The following is a 12,726-nucleotide window of genomic DNA, read 5'->3' as shown; positions in this document are numbered from 1 at the left end:
TTGGGGAGAGAAATTAAAGCCCTTCGATCAGATCGAGGTGGCGAGTATCTCTCTGACGAATTCATGGACTACTTAAAGGACAATGGGATAGTATCACAATTGGCTCCTTCTGCTACACCAAAACTTAACGGTGTTTCAGAGAGGAGGAATAGGACCTTACTGGATGATCCACTCGGGTATCCAGGCCACCAGTTTGTTATGGTTATGACCAGGACAGTTACCTGGTGTAAACCTTGACTAGTGAGGAGGATCCCGTGACTTATACGGAAGCTAGACACTTAATAAGACTCGTGTTAGTTTAGAATGTTCACAACCAGTGGATCAGTCTGGGGAGACCTATCCGGATAAGGCTGACACTGATGTGCCGCCAAGTCGGTTGGGGTGGCCTATCTCAGCTACAAGGGTGAGACCCAAGGCAGATGCAGTGTAGGATTAATTGAATCTTTGAACCATACCAGATTTCCAATATTGCCCTGGACCTTGGAGATTAATGGGCAAAACTGGAAAGTTACACCTAACCCCTAGACACGATTATGATACTGCACTAGGTGTCGGATTGGGCTGTCTTTGATGTACCAATCAGTGAGATCCTTAGTGGGGGTCAAAACCTGGGTATGTTGGGACAGTCTGAGAATTCATCTGAGTGGGTGATCATAGCGACAAGATCAGCCCCTTTGTCGGACAAAGGTAATGATCGGGGATGCACTCTCTCTGATGGAAACCAAGACTGCCGGCAGCCGACTTCAATCGTTGAGATTTGTTTTACAAATTATGTTTTATATGAGATATAAAAGTATATATATTACGATTTCTAAAATGTTTGCAAAAGGTTTTAATTCACGGGATCCATATAAGCAGAGAGTGCAACACTGTTCCTAGCAGCCGAGGGAGAGGTCCTCTCTTGTGGGCAGTGTTTGATCATTAAGGGCTGAAAGGTTAAGTGTAAGGCCACTGAGGGTAATACCTGATGGGCTAATCTTGCATCTGCCCACAGTCCCTGGGTTTTTATAAGGTGGATTGGCCCAAGGACCATTTAATGTAAGTGTTGGGCCCAATAGAGGCCCATGTGATGGGTTTCAGGGGGTGCATTGTCCACAACAGTGTATTCGGCCAGGCCTTGTAACAAAGGCTGGGTCGAACCCTTGTGGCTGATGTGTAGATCAATGCTTAGGTCCCACGCCATACAAAGAAGCCCAACTGGGCAGCAATTTGGAAGCAGTTTGAGCACATAGACTTATTGAGCTTAAAGCCCATTTCGAACTGGCACTTTTAATTAGTTAAATAGAGGGTGCGGATCTGGGATTAAATCAGCAAATAAGATAGAGTCCAACCCTATCCACTCAAAGAGACCAGATCTGAATTCAGATCTGGAAACCTCCTGATAAGATCAGGAGAAGGCTGATCTAATTTGCAGATAAGATAATGGTCTTATCCCTATCACTTAAAGAGAGTCCAAATTCAGATAATGATCTGAATTAGGAAACTCCTAATAGGATCAGGAGCTGATCTCTTTAAGCCTATAAAAGCAGGAGGGGGCGAACCATCCATAGCATCCCAGAATTCTAGAGATGTAGATCTCGAATTACAGAGAGAAGAATACCTCGTGTGACTACGCCTTCTCCCTGTGATCTCTTCCTGCCACCGCCATACTGCTAGTTCGTTCTCCAACCTTGTAGGAGTGGTCAAGATTGGATCTTGACATTAGTCTTTGCTAAAAGACTGATAGGAAGTTGTGCTCACCACCTCCATTGGATTCTTGCTGAAGAATTCGGTTCGTGGGACGGACCTTGCTGATTCTGCTCCTTCATCCACTGTGTCATATTTAGTGGGAGCAGTCTTTGGAGATCTTCTTTGGGCGTGAACACCTCCATTGAGAGATATCATTTCTATGTATCAGGTATATCCCTCTCCTACTATTTTGTTTCAAATCTGGTCCGGTTTATGGTTCAAAATTGATCCTTGAAAAATATGATTTTTTTAAAATAGGGAATGTGATTCCCAGTTGAAGGAAGAGAAATTTTTGAAATTTGCCCACCCTATTCCGCAAGATTTGGGCGTCCATGTGATGGATCTCTCATCCCTTCATGCCTATGTTAAATTTGTCAATTATGGAGCAAGATGGAAAAGTGTATAAGAATTTGTTTGTGGTTTCAGTGGATCAATGGCACCAAGTTATGAGTATTCTTGTGAATTATTGATAAAATGGTTAAGATAATTCACTTGATCCAAGTTTCTAGTGTGCTACGATGGGCCTAGGTGTATGTGGCGTGTAGGATGAATAATTTGTTCACTTTTTAAGATAATTCTCTTAGATGAAATATATATCTGCAGGACCATGGTAGATGATTTAGGTAGAAGAGGGGGTGGAAAGATAAACTATATTAAAGGGCTTTAATCTTGGGATAAGTTCTACTACTGTTTTCCTTCCTTTGTTAGCAGATTTGCTTTCTAGTTTGGGCGCCTATAATTGATTATATCAAGCCCTTTGACAAAGGTGGTCTTTGCTACCTACTCTTCCCTTTATTTGGAACACCCAAGTAAGGAAATCCTCATCTTCATGGAAATAATTTTTTCCACATACCCAAGACTGTTTTTGGTTTGATATAAAATAAGAGAGAAACAAAAAATCGAGGGAAAGTTCTTAACAAATTTTGTAAAACTCTTATGCTCTATTTATTTGCAGTGTTTGTAGTGAAAATTTCATTTGCACCATATAAATGCATAGGAGTGCAAATGGACTGAGTGTAAATCTTGATTTACTTTTGCTTGAGATTTAATTTTGCTTTGTTTTGTTTTAAGAAGAAAAATGGCATGATCACCAATTTATATGAAATAAAATGAGGTGGAAGAAGGTTATTTATTTGGGGGAGAGTAAGGTAAGAAGCAAATTGATGTGGTCTTCACATTATATGAGAGAGAATTACGCTCCATTTAGAGTGCAAATACAAATATCTCTCGTTCATAAAAATACGAAGTTGGTTTAGTTTTGTAATGATAAATTCATACTCTTGTCAAATGATTCTTAGTTCTGAAGGGTCCAAACACAATTCCAAGAGTGGAATATGTTGACCCAGTGTTTTTGAACCGCCATTGACCAGGATGGTTGGACCATTTGGCCCATAAACCATATAAGCAACCTTTTCCATTTCACCCTTCACCCGTTCCTAGGCCTAAAACCATTGACTTAGCCAAAAAACTTCTGATCCGGGCAGTTGAACCGTTGACCTGTTTGACCCAGACATTGGTTCGCAGTTTAATAAAAGATGTAGAGGTGATTAGAGAGGGGAGGAATTGAGACAAAACCTTCCTCAAATCTGAGATCATTGGATCCCAGAGATAGCAGACTACAGAGAAATCAGATTTCAAATCTGAGATCTGTAAATGTTGCCATTGTGCCTGTTGTCGCCACTGTCGTCGTCACCATCATCTTCACCCGCCGCCCAATGAATGTCTTCATCCTCTTCTTCCCTATTATTCCCTCCTTCTCTCCTTCCTTCCTTTCCTCTCTCTACCCAAACTGCATATATGCAATCAACTAGTGTTTGTACTCATCCTAAATAGGGCCTTCAGGTAGGTGGAAGTGCAAAATTTGCACTAATAATGGATGCAAATGAGACAAAAAGTTCAAATTTTACACCAAGAATCCAAATCATGCTTACAAATAGGGCTATTAATGGGTTAGTTTTGCCCAACTACTCAAACCCAACCAAACTGATTCCATGATTTTTCCCTCATTAATAATTGGGTCAATTCTAGTTTTTTGTTTGTGTCAAACCGATTATTTTATACATATACATATACATACATACATACATATAAGGTTTTCTTAACTTTCTTATAATTTTGTTGTCGTATTTTATGTTTGAAATGGTAAATTTGATAGATAATATATGAGATAATTTTAGTTTAAAATGTTTAATTTATTAACACATAAATAATTTAGTATCTTATTATTATTTTTATATTAAGGCTATATTATCAAAATTTAAAATTTAAGTTATTACTTAAATAAACAATTATAATTTTCAATATAATTGGGTCTATAAGATCTAATTTGATTATCTAATTATTAATTTGGACGGTTCTAGGTTTGTGATTTTGTCTTGATTAATAATTGGTTCAGGACTAAGACCACCCTATCCCGACCCAATCCAACCTGACCTGTTGGCATCTCTACTCACAAAAAAAATGGATGCAAAACTGAACTAACTATAAACTTTAGGGGTCCATTTGGTTTCTTGGAATAGATGATTGGAATCAAAATTGAAATGGCCCATTCCAATTCAACTATTTCTTTGGTAGGACTGAGATTCTGATTCCCATTCTAGAGTCTGTCAAGAAGTAAAGAACCAATGAAAAAACCCCCTAAACCATAATATTAATAAATTAATAATATGATAATTGATGAGTAGAATTTATCATATTTTTATCCTCAAATATCCTGTCTTTCATATTGAATTAGTGAAAGAATGGTAGGATCCATCTTATGGACGCCAAAAAGATTGCGGAATGGGTGGGCGAATTTCAAAAATTTCCTACCTTCTTCCAACTGGGAATCATATTCCCTAAATTTAGAATACAATATTCAAGGATCCTACTTGAACCATAATTGAACCAGATCTGAACCAAAAGACAAGGGAGGAATTATACCTGATCCAGAGAAGCAGTATCTCCCAAAGTTGGTGTTCACGCCCAAAGAGGACACCAAGAACCGCTCCTGCTGAAGATGACACAGCAATGAATGGAACAGAACCAGTAGAGTGCGTCCTATACACTGAATCCTTCGCAAGAATCCTCTAGAAACACTGAGCACCGAATCTTTTCAGTTCTTTCTGCAAAACTGATATCAAGAACTGAATTCTTGATTTCTTTTCTTCAAAGAGCGAATCTTGTCAGAAAAATGGCGGCGGCTGGAGGATAACTCCTAAGATGAAGATGGTTGAATCCGCTTCTCTTCTCTCTGGAGTGTGTATGAGATCCAATCTCAATTTGCAGGATGCTTTCTTGCACACAAAAACCCTAGGTTCGAATTCTGATGTTGTATATCTCTCTTAGGGTTTCTCCTCTTTTCTTCTTGATTAAGAAATCCCCTAATCCAATTAGGAGTTATCCCAATCCAAATCAGTATCTGGATAGGGGATGATCTTAATCCTATCTGCAGATTAGGTTAGCTTACTCCTGATCTTATCAGGAGGTTACCAGATTCAAATCTGATTTGAATTTGGTCTCCCATAGTAGATTAGGCCAAAGCCCCAATCCTTTTGCTAACTTTAATCTCAGATCTGCCCCATTAGTGGGTGATCATATCAGCCCAGTTCGAAATGGGCTTTCGGCCCATTAAGTGTTCAGTGCTTAATTAGTTTCCAATCTGCTGCCCAGTTGGGCTTCTTTGTATGGCATGGAACCCAAGCATTGAGCCCATCACATGGACCCTATGGGCCCAACACTTACACTAAGTGGTCCGTGGGCCAAGCCACTTTGTAACACCCAAGGACTGTGCGCAGATGCAAGATTAGCCCATCAGGTATTACCCTCAATGGTCTTACACTTAACCTTTCAGCCCATAATGATCAAGCACTGCCCGACAAGAGAGGACCTCTCTCGGCTGCAAGGAACAGTGTTGCACTCTCTACTCACATGGATCCCGGGAATTAAACCATTTGCAAACGTTTTGAAACCGTACATATATATATATATATATATATAAATTTTGTAAAACAAAATTCCAACGATTGAAATCAATTGCCGGCAGTTTGGTTTCCATCAGAGAGAGTGCATTCCCGATCATTACCTTTGTCCGACAAAGGGGCTGATCTTGTCACTATGATCACCCACTCAGATGAATTCTCAGACTGCCCCAACATGCCCAGGTTTTGACCCCCGCTAAGGATATCACTGATTGGCATATCAAAGACAGCCCGATCCAACACCTAGTGAAGTATCATAATCGAGTCTAGGGGTCAGGTGTAACTTTCCTGTTTTGCCCATCTGTCTCCAAGATCCAGGGCAATACTGGAAATCTGGTCTGGTTCAAGGATTCGAGTAATCCCATACTACATGTGCCTTGGGTCTTACCCTAGTGGCCGAGATAGGCCATCCCAACACTTGGCAGCACACCAGTATCAACCTTGGCAGGATAAATATCCCCAGACTTATCCAATGGCTGTGAACATTTAAAACTAATATGAGTCTCAATAAGTGTCCAGTTTTAGGGTCTTACACAGAATTATGCCAAACAACATGAATCAAACATGCACTTTATTCATTTACACTAAATATCAAAAGTACATCAAATCAGATTGAAGCTAAGGGCATACAAAACTGTCCAACAATTAGTACTTAATTGGACTCATATTTGTTGTATTTCGGTTCAGGGCATGAAAGAAGGCATCAGAAGCAAAGAAAGGCAAATCGGATGATTTTTCATAGTTTCGGCATCATTCAGTAATTTGGGCCTAACTCGCATACCTGAACTCCGATTGGGCTGATTCAAGACCCACTGGAAAGATAAGAGAAAAATCCACAACTTTCATGTTTTGGGCTTTCGCATATTCGGCCTGAATCGAAGTTAAATCCGAGCCCAAAGTCAGGGAAAATTCGTAGGAAGGCCCAATCCGCAGCTGAAGCCCAACTTGCAAAAAAGCCTGGTAGCAACCCAATTTGCAGAGGAGGTCTAATACGAATCCAAGAACAAGAAACTGAGAAGAGTCCTTCCATATCTAAATTCTTGATGTAATCTTAGAAAGATAAAGGGATTGAGTTCACTAGATAAAGAGATAAGAATAGGATTAGACTAGGACTTTCTATTCTTGCAAGATAAACTTCAAGAGGAAGTAGGAGACCACCCCCTCCCCTTTAAGCTATATAAAGGGGGGGGGGGTGGGGGGTGGACCAGTTTTAGGCATCACTCAATCTCTGGATTGAATCAAGAAGCAAAGGAGCAATCAATCAAGAATGGAGAAAACAAATCAAGAAACTTGGGGAAGGTGATCAAGAATTCAAGAAACCTCAAGAAGAAGGTGGCGGCAAGAAGAGGAGATCTCAGCACCATGGGCGAATTCAAGAGTTCTTTCTTTCCCTTTGTTTGCTTTAATTCTTTTATCATGAACTGATTTGTTTCTTGCTAGGGCCGTGGAAAGCCTAACCAGGTTAATGAATATACTTTTATCTTTATGATTTATCCAAGATTGTGATTTCCATATAGTCTATGAATTATTGTGATTAATGCAATTAAGAGCTTGGCCACCTCTTAATTGATTTGGGTTATGTGAAAGAATCGAGAGAGGAATTCACATAATCGACTAAATAATTCATAGTGTGAATTGAATGGTATATAGAGATTTATATACATGACTCATCTGAATTTAATGGTTTTTCTTGGACTTAATGCACTTCCATCTTGAGAGCTCTACTCGAGAGATCGAAGGGTTACCTGATGGGCGTAGTTTTAGTATATCTCAAGAGAGAATATTAAATAAAATTGGAAAAACCTCAGCTTATGGGAATGACAAGTAATCTTGGTTAATCGAATCCATTAATATTCATTACATTGGTTAGGTGGACCAAAAGCCCTAGCGATTTCATCCATTGCATATTCGGTTAGTGATCACCCTTGCTTCTATTTTCTTTTTCTAGTTTTTATTTTCAGTAGTTCTTGCTCAAATCTAAATTTCGATTGTCCACATAATTAGGGAAGACTATGGTTCTAATACTTATTTTGTTAAATCCCCATGGGAACGATATTTTTATACTACTTGATAACTAGTACACTTGCTAGGGTTATATTTATAGCTATCAATAATAATAATAATAATAATAAGTATTAATAATAAAATATTAAGACTATATAATTAAAGTAATTATAAATTAACAATTCAAGAAATAATAATAAAACATTAGTAATTAAATAAGAAATTATTGTGAAAGTAAGAATATGATAATAATAATAATAATAATAGTAAAATAAGAATATAGTAATATTTAAAATGAAATATAAATAAAATGTTAAGAAAACAATAGTACTATAATGAACTACTAAAAAGTTAACAATAAAAAGCAAAGATATTATTTATTAAATAATAATCATAATAATAATAAATAATAATAAAATATTATATAATATAATTAAGGTGATATTAAAATTCTTATATATTAATTATTAATAATAAATTAATTTTAAAATAATAAGCAAAAATAATATAATATAATAAAATAATAATATTTTGATAAATTAATGGTACTAACTAAGATATTATTTTTTAAATATTAATAATAATAATATAATACTAATAATAATAATAATAATAATAATAATAATAATAAATAGACTTAGGCAAAATTAAAAGTTTTCATTTGATTCTGATTCAAACTCCAAATGAACCAAATAACAACAATTGGAATCCGATTCTAATTTTGGACTGAGTCAAACAAGTATCAAGAATAAGTGATTCTAATTCTAATTCAGATATTCTCTGCAAACCAAACAGGCCCTAACGAAGCCTTAAAAAGATTCCCTCAACTTCTTGTTTCTCTTATTTTCCATCAAAACAATGTATAACAGTATTACAAATGGTTTTTTTTTTTTTTTGGTTTTTTGAAAGATAGTATTACAAATGGTTTAGGTCTTATGTCCTTGTCCACTTGAATTAAGCCTTAGTGATGGTCTTTTAAGCTAACTAGCCCTTCCCTTTTTTCTTCCTTGTTTGAAGCTTCAGATTCGGGTCACTAATAAGTCCGCTTATTAGGTGTTCAGCTTCCAGCACGAATCTTGCTCCCAGCACGAAACTTAGAATAGGCCCTGTTTTGGTGTTCAGCTTCCAAAACAGGCCCTTTTTTCTTCCTTGTCCACTTGAATCTTGCTCCCAGCACGAAACTTAGAATACAAATAAAGATTAATATGAGGCCACGTGTCAGACATACATGAACTTACCATGTATATTCAATGCCGCGTCTTCCGAGCATGACAATGAAAGCTTCAACATTGATATAAACCAGAAATGGATGTTTTCCATGGAAGAAACTACTTTTTGTCTTTGAAATCCCTTGTTCACATGGAAAATAAAGTATTCTTATATAAGCCAACCAACCCCGTTTGTTTATTCTTTATTAGGTGTTTATTAGGTGTGGAAGGTCAGCCACTCATGCCTCACCTCCCCGACAAAAAGCTTCCTAAGCAAAAACACTGATACAATAATGCCATAAAGTCAAACAAGTTTTTTTTTTTTCTTTGAAAAAAGTAAAATTACAGACTACCACTCTGATTTTTTGGGTGGTCATATTTAGCCCTCGAGCATTCATTTGTCAAAATTATTTACAGAGAATGATGGTTCAGCCCAAGGTCAGAATTTTTAGGCCCAAAGTACAGTTGGAGTAGGTGTTAGCTAGAATTGATGACAATTCACAAGTGGGCATATTGATGTATAGAATGGGGGTTTTTAACATTTTGAATGTTTATAAATCTATAGTAAAATTCAAAAATTTGCATTGGGCCTATTCATACTTTTCCGAAATATCTATTGTGAAGTTTTAAGTGCCCATTTGGAAGGATTTTTCTGCAGCGGATTCTAGTGTTTACAAGATAAACCCCACATGGAAAGCCGGGAAATTGTGTTTAATAAAACCTTTGGAAAGCTAAAAAAATACAGTTGTTGAGGTGAAAAATCAACTTTCCGGTAAAGCTAGTTTTGATAGCTTCTTTAAAGCAGTTCAATATTAACGTAGAAGCCCTCTCAAATAGACTCTAAATTCCAGCACTTTGCCTATGGCGTTAGCATTTCTTTCCGTTTAACTTAGGAAAAGATTCTCAAGTAATTATTATATGCACAAGTTTAATTAGATTTTTAAAACCTAAAATTATCCTTATGTCATTTTATTAGACCATTTCATAGAAAATTGATAAAATGTAATAAAAAGTTGAAAAAATAAAGAAAAAATGAAATTGCAGATAATATAGGAATATAATCAAAAGAACAGAAAAAAAAAGAAAAAAAAAAGAGTAAGATGAGCATTTTAATGCAAAACAAAAAAGGGGTAAAATAAAAGATCACATCAGCGCCCCACATCAGACGCTCCATATACACATCTCAGCATGCATTGGGCTACGGGAGATGTTCCACGGTTGGGATGTGTTGTGGAGCCTTATATCAGTGGGGTGCGCCCTGTGGGGCACTGATGTGAGCTTCAATAAGAGATACCTTATTTTGCCATGCCTTTTTCTATTTAAATATTAACTCATTGAATTTCAAATGGGCATTTTAATAATTTAACCTTTACCCTGAGCCCATTAATGGAACAATTCCCTATTTGAAAGTTCAGGGTGGTCATTGTTATAGATAAAGTTTGAAAGGCTAAAATGTCACTTTCCTCTGTATTCGGAGTGGTAGTTTGTAATTTTTTCTTCATTTGGGTAAATCTGTTAAAGATTTAAACCTCCCCTAAGATTTCTCGTAAATATTTAAACATTTTCTCATCTTTCAATTTGCACTTAAACCTCCCATCCGTCAGTTTTCCATCCATATCTATTAGCAAGTAACATTATATGCAATTTAAGATTTTTTGAAAAATCCAGTTTTGCCCTTTATTAAATTATTACCCATTTTTTCCTTTAAGAAAACTTGCCCCTTTAATTAGTTGTCTAAACATAAACAAAAGCCTTCCCTTTTCCTGCAACTTCCTCAACATAAAATGTAAGAAGAAAACCCGTCGTCCTTTCTTTTCTTTACACCGTGAATGTCTAACCTAAACAAAACCCTTCCTTTTCCAGCAGCTTCCTCTACATAAACTGTAAGAAGAAAATCAGTCATTCTTTCTTTCTTTTTAACAATCAGTGGCTAAAGATGTAGATTACCATCATCAACGATTGGGGCCATTGTGCACAACTCTTTGCAAAGAATGAAACTAATTAATAAGGAAATTGTAATTGGATAAGATAAAGCAGCAGGAAAACAAAGAAGTCTTAGATAAAAGGACGGCTTGTGAATATAATAATGGAAGAGAAGGAAATAGCAATGGAGAGCGTTCATTTTCTTGCTGAGTACTTAAAAGGAAATAGCTGAAATTTATTAAAAAAATGAATATGAAATTACAGCTATAGATTTCCAAATTTGTATCCACTCAAACAGTACAATATAATCAAAATGTAAAAACCCATAATACATTCTGATTTTCTCATAGAGATAAAGAAGAACTATAATGATCTTTTTATGTTTGCAAGTTCTGATTGGAAAAACCCAAGAGTTGTATAAATGACAGTCAAGTTTTCACTATTTCAATGTTAAAGACAATTAGGTTTTTTTTCCCTTCGACCCATTTAATCCTAAATTTTATTTTGGGGTATATTAGCCATTTTTTTTCTTCCTTAAAGAAAGGGTTTATGAACCTGACACGGGAAGTCTAAGTCCAATTTGAAAGACGAAGGGGTGATTCAGTGTTTAGGAGAAATTTTAGGGGAGGTCTAAGTCAAAAAAAAAAAATCTGCAAGTATAAAAAGCTCATGGATTGATCTATTTAACAATGCGCCTCCATTAGAAGCGAAAGATTGCGGTAGTGGTGTAGGCCATTTCCATTAGCTAGAGACTAGCAATGGCTGATCATCAGAGAATCCACCCAGTCGATCTTGAAGCGCGCCCCACAGCGCCATTAATGTCCCGTGACTCGTCAAGATCGGAGAAAGGTGACCCCCTTCAACATGACTTCCCTCCTCCGCCTCTCAGGACTTTTCCGGTGAGCCACTCAAAGCCACCGAAGAGGGGTAATTGTTGCTGCAGGTACTTGTGTTGGACGTTCTGTCTCCTCTCACTTGTGGTCATCTCCGTCTCAGTTGCCGGCGTCATTCTTTACATCGTCTTCCAACCAAAGATCCCACAATACTCCATCGATCGCCTGAGTATCACAAGTTTCCAACTCAACTTTGATGGAAGCCTTCACGCTCAGTTCGACGTTACAATCACGGCGAGGAACCCGAACGAGAAAATTGGAATATACTACGAGGATGGAAGCCAGCTTAGTGTTTATTACACAGACGCTAAGCTCTGTGAAGGGTCTCTACCAGTGTTTTATCAGGGTCACCGGAACAAGACTGTTCTTGTCGTAGCCTTGACGGGTCAGGCCCCAGATGGAAGTACCTTGATGTCGGCATTGGCAACGCAGCAGCAGACTGGGAGAATACCGTTGAATCTTAAAGCCAGAGTGCCGGTGAGAGTGAAGCTTGGGGAATTGAAGCTGAATAAGGTGAAGTTCTTGGTCAGATGCGATTTGGTGGTGGATAGTCTGACTGCCAATGGTTTGGTCAGCATCAGAACCAGTAGCTGTAAGTTTGGATTGAGGCTTTGAATTCTTTGTTAAATAATTCCTGTTTTTCTTTTTCTTTTAGATTAATTAGATGGTTGATTCATTTTCCCTAAGAGATGTGGAGATTTGTTTGTTTCCACACCATTCATGTACTCCTTATTATACTGATCAGTAGTATTGGGATTCATTTGTCGGGAAATCTATCAGTGACAGACAGTTGTTCTTGTATGAAAAACATATTTCTTGAGGTAGATAAGATTAATTACCATTAGCTGCCAACCTCGTTGCAGAAAGTGCTGCCTGAAACTGCATGAGCTATGCTCCTCCGTCCAATTTATTGTTGTAGAGTAGGAAGCGTTAGAGAATAAAAATCTATTCAAAAACTTCATCTAACAGTTTAAGTGTTTATGTTGAATGGTTTTTCTTGAGATGGTTTGA

At 37.1% G+C, this 12,726-nt stretch overlaps 1 pseudogene across 1 annotated transcript; it reads left to right on the top strand.

Annotated features, from left to right (window-relative positions):
• Positions 1 to 11,447: 11,447 nt before the first annotated feature.
• Positions 11,448 to 12,482, top strand: LOC104589979 (NDR1/HIN1-like protein 6 pseudogene; annotated as a pseudogene). Its single transcript, XR_016085865.1, has one exon. The product of XR_016085865.1 is annotated as an NDR1/HIN1-like protein 6 pseudogene (transcript).
• Positions 12,483 to 12,726: the final 244 nt, after the last annotated feature.

Source organism: Nelumbo nucifera, chromosome 4 (genome assembly GCF_055504915.1).
Source record: "Nelumbo nucifera cultivar China Antique chromosome 4, China Antique-T2T, whole genome shotgun sequence".
Lineage (NCBI taxonomy): Eukaryota > Viridiplantae > Streptophyta > Magnoliopsida > Proteales > Nelumbonaceae > Nelumbo > Nelumbo nucifera.
The sequence above is the reverse complement of the archived record's forward strand: the minus strand, read 5'-3'. Positions and strand labels throughout refer to the sequence as shown.